Source organism: Plectropomus leopardus, chromosome 6 (genome assembly GCF_008729295.1).
Source record: "Plectropomus leopardus isolate mb chromosome 6, YSFRI_Pleo_2.0, whole genome shotgun sequence".
NCBI classification, from domain to species: domain Eukaryota; kingdom Metazoa; phylum Chordata; class Actinopteri; order Perciformes; family Serranidae; genus Plectropomus; species Plectropomus leopardus.
This window is the reverse complement of record NC_056468.1, coordinates 30,582,829-30,592,740: the sequence shown is the minus strand read 5'-3', so window position 1 is coordinate 30,592,740 and position 9,912 is coordinate 30,582,829.

Here is a 9,912-nt window from a genome sequence, read left to right as displayed (position 1 = left end):
GAGGAGCATTTCTACTCTCCAACTTAAACTTGCAGACTTCTCACTGGCCTCACATAACATGCATATATTTTAAGAAACTGTGATATTCACAAATGTACAATACCTGTTTTTGTTTTGAGGGTTGTGAAGATTAACAAAATAAATAGATTGATACATAAAAACATCTATAAAACTAAAACCTTTAAAAAAAAATATTGAATTCCAATCTCTAGAGAAAAATGTTGGCAGTGTACGTTTCATCAAACGTGTTTATATAGCCAATATGTTGGAACTTTACGTTACGTCAACAATGCTACATGGTTAACGTGTGGTTTGGTTTAAGCACAAAAAACACTTGGTTAGACTAAGGAAGACATCATGTTTTGGCTTAAAATACTCAGTGTTGGTTGCAAAACACCCACTGGAAAAGAAGCAATATTTCTGTAAAAATAAGTGTGTACACAAAATAATTTTGTGCAACTATCCTGGCAGGAAATGCAGCGATGTCTCAGTAAAGCAACAGTGAAAAGTTGCAACAAAACAACAATGTCTGGTGCCTAAAAAGCTGCTGAAAATGCAGTAATTACTCACTAAATCACAATTTGTTTTGGTCTCAAACAGTCGTCTGCAGCTTGTCTCCACTTGGTGACACATCATTCAGCCTCCTGATGACAAACTTGGCTCATATGCTACATTACTTTAGAAACATTGATATGATACGTATGCAACATGCAAATGTATTGTATTTGTTGTTTGCTGAAACGTACAATGCTGACATTTTCTTTTACCGACTGTTAATTTATATTAAAAAAGCTATGAAAAAAAAAGTTTTAATGGAGAGTTACATGTTGTTACTATTTTTTGCAGATTGCAGCCAGAAAGCAAACAAGCATATTTCCCAACAACTCTAAATTCTTTAAGCAGAACTTAATAATGACATGTTTTTTTTGTCCAAAAAGAGCATTTTTGTTTGTTGAGTTTTCACCATTGTGTTCTATATAACCTGAAGCAGTTTTTAACCCCAAAACATCAGCATCAGATTCAATCAAACAACATGGCAAAGCTCCAGTGCATTTCTGTCTCACTGCTGTTGTACTTGCATGAGAAGTGATGTTTAATTCCATTGTGTACTCGTGTATGAAATCAGACCTCATGACAGCACAGCACATTTGCACTGTGTTAACACCCTGGAAGAGGAAAAACATCCCTCCCTTCCAAGTTTACGTTCTCCTGTGTGTTGTGAGAAAGCAAGTACATCAGGTCACCACAAGAGGGCGCCAACACCCACGCGTACACTTCCTGGCAGTTTGGCGGGTAAAATGTACTTCCAAATCCTAGCCACAGACAATTATGTTTCCAACGAAAATAAACCATTCCTGCCTGGAATGCTGAAGCAAAACCATCTCTGTGTCTCTGTCTTTTCCAGACGCAGAGCTCTGCAGCTCTGAGCTGTGCGCCCTGCGTGTATTGTTTGAGATTATGTGTCAAACGGCAGTAAAACAGTCCCTTTTTTTTAATAGGGTTTCCTCCCCTTGGCAGCTGTCGTAAAATCTGCAGGCCTACGCACTACTGTTGTTTGCATGTTTGTGTTTTAAAGTTTTCTCACAATGCAAGTTTGAATTTGAAAGAACTGATTTAGAGAGGGAAAGTTGATTTGAGAGGGGAGAAAGGACAATGAGTGGTGGGGGTTGGGTGATCTTGCTGTGGCTGACTCTATATGAGTGGATGCATACCATATGTGTTCACATTCAGCATGTTTCAGCTTACATCATGTGGCGCACGCCAAAAAAGGGGATGTTGTTATTATTAATTTGCTGACAAAGGGGAAAACGCAGTCATTTATAAGCAGGGAGTTACAAAACGTATAGGGTGAAGACAAAATTCGCACTGAGCAACTTTTTCCAGTAGGAGTTTTTGCAAATTGCAACACTTGCATCTGGCAAAAGATCAAACGCTAAAACACCTCACTGTAATCCTGCCTCCCTCAGAGAGCTTGTTATAAAGACACACACACTTCCTGTTTCTCCAAAGCACCGGATGCTGCCTACCAGCCAGCGGGACATTAATTTTGTGTGTCTGCTCTCTTATGATGTGCACGGTCATTTGCGAGAAATATTCTGGTGTCTGTTTCTCCGTGTTTTAGCGGGGGCATTTGTTTATATGTCTAAGGATGACCAAGGGAGATGAATAAAAATATAACTCCGAGTATAAACAGTTAGTTATCTGTGTGTGTGCTTATCTGTCTGGAGCCTCGGGGCAAATGGGGGGAAGCCTGCTGCCTGTCTGCCTGCTGCGCTCCAGTCTGCTTAGGAAGAAGAGAGGCAGTGTTGAGAGAAGTGAGGGCCATGTGGAGGGCTTCATTCAATAAGAATACAATGCTAATGAGTCCTGTGCTGTATACTCAACAGTAAGTGGACATAACCTCACGAAGCTTCAGGATCAAGGCACAAAACATTATTTCCTGTACTTGGAAAGTTTGTTCGTCAAGCACAATGCATCATTTAACATCACCTCTAGTGAAGAAAAAAAAATTCTCTCGTGAAGAGCTTAAACACAAAAAAATTAGATTATTTTTAAATTGTTAATCTGCATCATTTAATTGCCACGATGCTTTTTCCTTGGCTGTGACTCTCTTCTTAAATGTTAAATTACAAATAATCACAGTGAATTAAGCAATAAAAACAGGGGGCTGGAGAGAAATGTCTGTGCATGACACTTAACCGTAAGCCAATTTACAGCTCGCGGAGTCAACGAGAACGTCACCGAGTTTGATTTAGCCTGCGGTTGGCTTGAACCTACGACCTAAAATAAGTGGCTCCAATTTTCCCCACACAGGGAGGCCGCAGCAGGCTGCGAGACGCTGCCGGCCTTGGCAGAGAATCTGTGTTGTACAGGGAGGGATGACGAAGATTGTTTGCTACCATCGACCTTGTTTGCAGGCTTTGTTATGTTGATGGTGAAGGTGAGAAAAGGCTGCTGCTTTTTACGGTGTTTACGGACAATTTAGTCAAATTTGTTGCACAGTATTTGACAGTGTTACACATTTGTTCATTTCACACATTTGTTCAAGAACAGTAGTAAGGTACAATTTGGAGTTTTTGAATTTTACTACATTTATTTGACTGCTGGAGTTATACATGACTTTGCAGATGAATATTTTACATACAAAAACAAAAATATCATGATCTTGTAATGCTTTATTATAGAACCACTGCCTATAAAGTAGCTTAATTTGGCTCCATATCGATGCAAATTGCATCCAGAGAAAGAAAAATGTCCTGTGACTCCTGTGACATGCTGACTTCACAGACTGTATAAATAATGGACATAGCTACCGAGACATCACCAGTTGGTTTGTCTGTTAAAAAGTCTTGAGTTCAGGATTTCCGCCAATTCAATCTTAGTTTTTTTAAGCCAGAGATGACCATACTTGATGAGAGGCTTGGTGCAGGAGTGAGGGGTGGCTCTGGACTGAAGTCGAGTACACTATCGGCAGATAGCCTGTCACCTCCAGTGGCCCCGCCCCGAATTATGTGGGCCTTAGTGAAAAAAAAAAAAAAATCACCCACTGTACAGTTGTCATTAATATCGAAATTAGATATATATGTTTATTTCGGCTGTAAAGTTGGACATTTTCGCATGCAGCTCCATTGAGATTTGCTCCATGCTGGAGCCAGCCTCGGGTGGCCATTTTAGGTCCTGCCGGTTTTGGTACTTTGTACTGGCTTCATTCTTCAGCCTTGCAGCCGTCGCTGCTTGGTTGATCTTTGCTACAATGAATTTCTTTTAGTCTTTTTTTTTTGCCTTAGCAAGGAAGCAAATAAGCATATTTCCCAAAATGTGCCTATTCATTTAGGTCAAAGAGTGGAATTCTTCTTAAATTTCACACCATGGTCCAACAGCTGGCACTTAAAGCAATGACTGTGATATTTTTGTCTGACTGATTATCTGCCTTCTACTGTTGACTGAAACACTATAGAAGCTCAACTTTCAGAAAACTTTTAATGAATAAAGCATCTTAAAGCATTTGGCATCCATGAGGCTGAAGGGATAAAGCTTTTACATTGTTATCTTAAACACCATCTGGCTCGTTAGAAAGGATGATGAAAAACTGACTGCAGTGATAATGATAATGACCACTTCTGAAAAGACCACAAAAACCCCCATCAGAAACTCCAACAGAAAATGCAAATTTAAAGACCTCAAATTATTTGTATGTAACTGACACATTATCTATCAAAAGTAGGATTTCATATATTGTCCTCTTTGATGTTTGGGATGTAATATATTAAAAAAAAAATATTTGTAAGTGAGGGTTGGCGTGTTTTGACAGTTCGAGGACACTGATGAATGATGTGAAGGAATTGCTTGTGCTTTCTTGGGTGGCCTGGTGAAGTGTCCCTTCAGTCTAATGCTTGGTTTATGCTTCACGCAACTGCAAATGTCCGCACAACCAAAGTGAAATCCCACCATCTGACATGGCTCTTTGTTGGGGTCTCATGTGCACATTCTCATCTCCTAGGATGGCAAAGGCATACCCCCATCTACCTCCTGGTAGACTGGCAGGGTAAGGCAATCAGAGGCAGAGTAATGCAGAACAGGGTGCAAGCACATCTGACATTTTTTAAACTTTGCAGATGTGGATGGTGAAGAAAACTGAGAAACCATGCTGTAGACGTGACTGTTTGATACACTGCCTCATAAAGTTTGGGAGAATATCAATTTGCAGAAAAGAGAAACCTGCACGGAGTTTAAAAGATCCAAATGTTTCCTTGTCACAATTTGTTTTTTATGAACTTTGTCAGTTCATATCCGTGCAACCGTCCGTGCGGAAAACCCAGCTTTATAATCCTTGCAGGAGCTTTGCTGACATATGGTCATCCTGCTGAAGCATCCTGAGACTCATTGATTCCTCACTCTCTGTGACACTGTTCTGTCGCTGACCCTGACCTCTGACCTCCCTAGAGAGGGGCAAATAAAAAAATAATTCCCCTGTGGAGATTGCATAAGTATAACATTGCTGAAGCAACAACAAACACAATACTTGTCCTCTGCGGTCACACGCCGGAGCCACAACAGTGTTTACGATTTAGCAACGAGAGCTCATTTTCAAGAATACAACAATGACGGCTTGGTGCTTTTGGCACGATATGTAGGTCAAGTGATTTTACTGACGATGACTCCAGTGTTTGCATATTTAAATGGGGAGCATGGTAAGGCAATAGATAGGCCTGGTAGTGACATCATGGCGGATGTGAAGGTTTGACGTGGAGGTGGGAATAGTGCAAGGGCGGTGGAGGGATTTGCACTGATGGATGTCCAGTTGCTGGCCACATCAGAGGAGCCGGGGGGCAAGCAGACAGCAACCGCTGCTCCCCTCCCTCTAATCTGTGTCTGGGTAATCAGAAACACATGGCTCCCCATAATGGCTCCAGTGTTGTCCTGTGAAGTAGAACAGGGCTGTGAGGGTCGGGTACACACCAGCACACAGCGGCGGTGACGGTAAATATACAGCTCACACTTCCCTTCACATGCCAGTGCACTGCAACCACACACAGTAAAATAGAACACAAGTAAAAGCAACTACTCTAACTTTTTTTTTTTTAATCAAAGTGTGTCTAACCGAATCGTCCGTGGATGAGAAGGGTGTGAATAATCCTGACCTCTGAGTCACAAAAATGTGATAAAGCAAATCTGATGCGGTTTGAAAAACAGGGGAATGTTCCTGCAGGCTGACTCGTAACTTTTGCATCGACATGTGTTTCTGTGACTGGTTTTGGCAAAAAATTTGGAGTGAAAGTTTACGTCTCGAACAACAAAGCTGTTGTAAGCTACAGTTCGTCGGTCGCAGACAGGACTGATTGTCGGGACAGTTGGGGTTCAGTGCATAAAAACATAAGCCATCTGCTTATTTTCCTTGGGTTTGGGCAGACACATTCGGTCTTGTGATCATTTTCCGTCCCAATATCTGGAAGAAGGCAGCACCTCTCTCTCTCTCTCTCTCTCTGCTGCTCCAGGTTGGAGTGAGAAGCAGAAAGGAAAAAAAAAACTTTGGGTCAGCCTGTGGAATTATGTGAAAGCTGAAACCTCAAGCCACATTATGGAGTCTGAAGTCCCACTTTACTGCACAGATAGCGGATGGATGGGTGTGTGAGGGAATAAAGGAAGGGGGGGGGCTATGACATGGGGGGGGGGGGGAGGAGGGGATGAGGGAGAAGGAAAACAGGCTACAGAGAAAAACATGAGAGAGGGTTTAGAAGAAAGAAAAGAAAAGAGAGGAAAAGAAAGAAAGAGCATCTGACTGATCTGTTTTCTATTAGCCGTCCAAATCTTCTCCGCTAATACACTCATTCCATAGAATTATGCTGACAAAGGGGGAAAAATCCAGGGCAATTTGAAGCCCAAGACAACTTTTTGCACGCCCCCTCCATGTGAAAGAAAAGGGGGAAAAAAGAGAAACTCCATCTGGGTAAAAAGCAACTGTGGCTTAATTACATTTCTGGCTTTTCATATTCATTTGTATTTCCACATTCACAGAACTTGCCAAGTTGAAAAATGTGTGCAAGTGTATTCCAGAAGCTCTAACAGAATAATGATGCATGGGTCAAGCTCAAAGTAGTTTGAGATGTCACAGATGAGCCACAGCGGGCTGAACTGCAGTTTTCAGTCTCATATATTGACTTTAAGTGCAACACTGACAAGTTTATCCATCCCAAACTGAGACTCCTTCAGCCTCGGCTCTTCTGACCTAGTTTCAGAACTTCACCAGCTCGTCCGAGCATCTATTTGGGAGGTCGGCTTGTTGTGTGGTTGCTCTTAATTTGTGCATTAGGAGCGGCCTCTTTTCGCTCACTGCAAGGGAGTTTCGGGTCTATTATAATGACGGTCTTAAATCGCAGAGTGAGTCGATGTCACTGGGAATCTATAAACACACACTGGATGCTGGTGCTGTTTCTCCTCCCCGATTCTGGTTGCGCGCTGACCTCAGTTCTCAGTGGTTTTGGCTCCAGAAAAGCACCAGCTCCATTTCCAGTAAATGTCATTTCATAGTTACTGCATTTCCACAGGGCTGAGAAACAACGTTTAACGTGTGAGGAGGACTGCAATTAGACAGCGTTTCTCGCAGACAGTGCGTCGACAGGGATAAGAGACGAAAACAGCATTCTCAAATCTCCTCTGGCCGTGTCTGATGCAACGAATCAGCCGGGGATGTGACTGCATTTGAGGAAATCGGGCTGCAACAGACACACATTTGTGTCAAGGCAGTGAAACAGCTGATGGTTTGAACACTAGAACAAAAAGCTACTTTTTAATTGTAAATGTCAGTACCTCAGAATATCTGTTACACTGAAGTTTTGAGGAATTTCAGCAATTAAAAAAAATAAAGTGACCTGCACAATGGCTTTCTACGACACATGAAATCTTGCCTTTGTTTCATGCATGTTAATGGAATAAAGCTTAATCTATTATCCTGAACTTACATGGTCACCGAAAAACTTCTCTTGACCGAGTCCACGATTGAATTAATATTTTCATCCTCTTTCAAGTGTAACTCGACTCCACTTTCTTTCTGCTTTGCATTGCAGAAAATATTTGTCTTTTTCCCCCTCACTCATAAATTTCTTTCTTCCTCTCCTTGCAGGGACTGAAATGGCTACCAGATGTGGTTCCAATCTGTTCCCGTTACCATGGCAACACAGGGACTGGAATAGGTTTTCTGAGTCCAGGGCTTTTGGCTGACTCATACGGCCTGAGTTTTAAAGCCTCGCTGTTTCTATAGACTTGGCACAGTGAGTGCGCCCCCTCTCCAAGTCATGTTTAGACTGGCAGCCAACATGTCACTGAACCCCCTTCCCACACTCCTCACCCTGACTTTTTGACCAAGCTTTGCATTATCCTGTATAGTCGCTCCTTTGTGTTCCTCTGTGTTGCAGTGCCAAAGTGAATTTATGTTTCACACGTCAATCTTCAATACCAAATCAATAAAATGAGCAAAATACGACTCTTAGCAGACTGCAGAGAGAAAAGGCCAAGTTCCATAATCACACACAGGCCTTTCTCATTTAGATCCATTCAAAAGCAGCAGGCGCAGAAATCCATCACAAGTCGTACACATGCTCAATCAACACAGTTTATCCTGAAATGCTGTGCAGTGGTGACACGCAATGCACATTTCCAAGCTGTGACTTTCCCAAAACATGTCAAGGATAAAAAGCCAGAGACCATGTGTTGGTATGCTCAGCTGAGAATCTTCTCCATCTGCGAGCTGAGGACGGGCAGATGGAGGCAGTTGTGTCAACATTCCTCTCCATCCTGGCAATGAATCACACTAAAAGCCATTGTCACATGAAAAATGGGATGATTTTGGGAGGGAAGGAGTATAGATTCCAATATGGAATTTGGCTGATTGTCTGTAAATAAAGTTTAAAGGAAGACTGATTTGAAGACATTAAGGTTGTTGGTACTTAAGTCTGACTGAAGACCAGGTTCCAAAACAGGAAATAATAAAAAAAAGACCAAGTTGTGACCTATTAAAGACGAGCCTGTAGGCTGGCAAAGTCATTATTTGAGTCGAATCCCCCAGTACAAAATCTGTCTGATTAAGCCAACGTGTGAATAGAGGATTAATTGTCTGGAGTATTCACATCGAGTGAGCCGTCGTATCGATGAAGTTTCTAGGGCTGTACCTGACTCAGAATTATGCGAGTTGAATCTGATTTGGCAGTTCAATAAGAATACTCAATGAGTTGTTTCGTTTTCCATACAAAGTTTTAAATTGTGTCAGTGTGACAGCCGCAGCCACGTCGTATAGTAAACAAAGCCAGTGATGCTAACGACAGATCACAAATGTGCAACAACATTTTTTATGTTGACACTAGATATCAACAAAAGACAGTCTGTATTGTATGAACTGTTTCTCTCTCTCTGCCACTGACTGCATGTCTACAGCCTGTGGGGACCATGAAGGTCTGAACCAAATTTGATGATAATCAAATGAACAAAGCAGAAAAGTCAGGTGATCACTAAAGCTGAAGGATACATATTCGGGGGACCACTAATGTCTGTGCACAAATTGGTACCAATCCATCGAATACTTGTTTAAACAAATAATAAAAAAAACACTAAAAAGTCAAACTTATGCTGACAATAGAGGACTAGACAAGGGATCACCAAAGTTATCAAGGTTCATCCTCCAGGGACCATGAAGCATTCATTGTGATCCATCCAACAGTTTTTTCAGTCTGGACCAAAAAGTCATTTCAATAGGCTTTCAAAAGGCTTTCATTATATGGAAAAAGTTGATTTGTTTGATCTGCTTTAGAGAAAACAAGGAAAGGGAGTCCATGTTGAGCAAATTGTCCAACAGTTTTTATCTTTCTAGAATGGTTTATAAAAGCCAGTCAACATCCATTTGTTGTCAGCATCAAGACAAGGCTTAATCAAAAGAGGCAAGTCCCTGACGAGTCCAAAAGTGGATCGTAAATCTGACTCAGGTTCTACAGCTTGGAAAAAATTCTATCTCAGCTCAACATTTTTGCACAAATTACACACATGTACACAGTAAGTAGAGCACTATGTCAATAGAGTGAAGTCAAAAACAAAGCCGCTTCGTCTTCTGGTTCCAATTACCCATCACATGACCATCCATCCATCCTTATATCCATCTATTCATGCTCCTTCATTGCCTTGTGGCCCAGCCCTGCTTCATCCCTTCTCGACCCGCCAAAAGAGGACACATATGCAGCGCGTGATTAACTCCTTAGCACAGAGTTTCCACTGTTTTTCCCCTCATGAAAGGAGCTCTTGTCCCCCTGTGCTGAAGGAGCCAAATGAACAGTTCCCTGGTTCCCTCAGGCTCTTTGAAGAGCCGCTATGACCGAGTGACTCTGGAGAACTCCTGCCTCGTCCCTGGGACTCTGCAGCCCGGTAGCC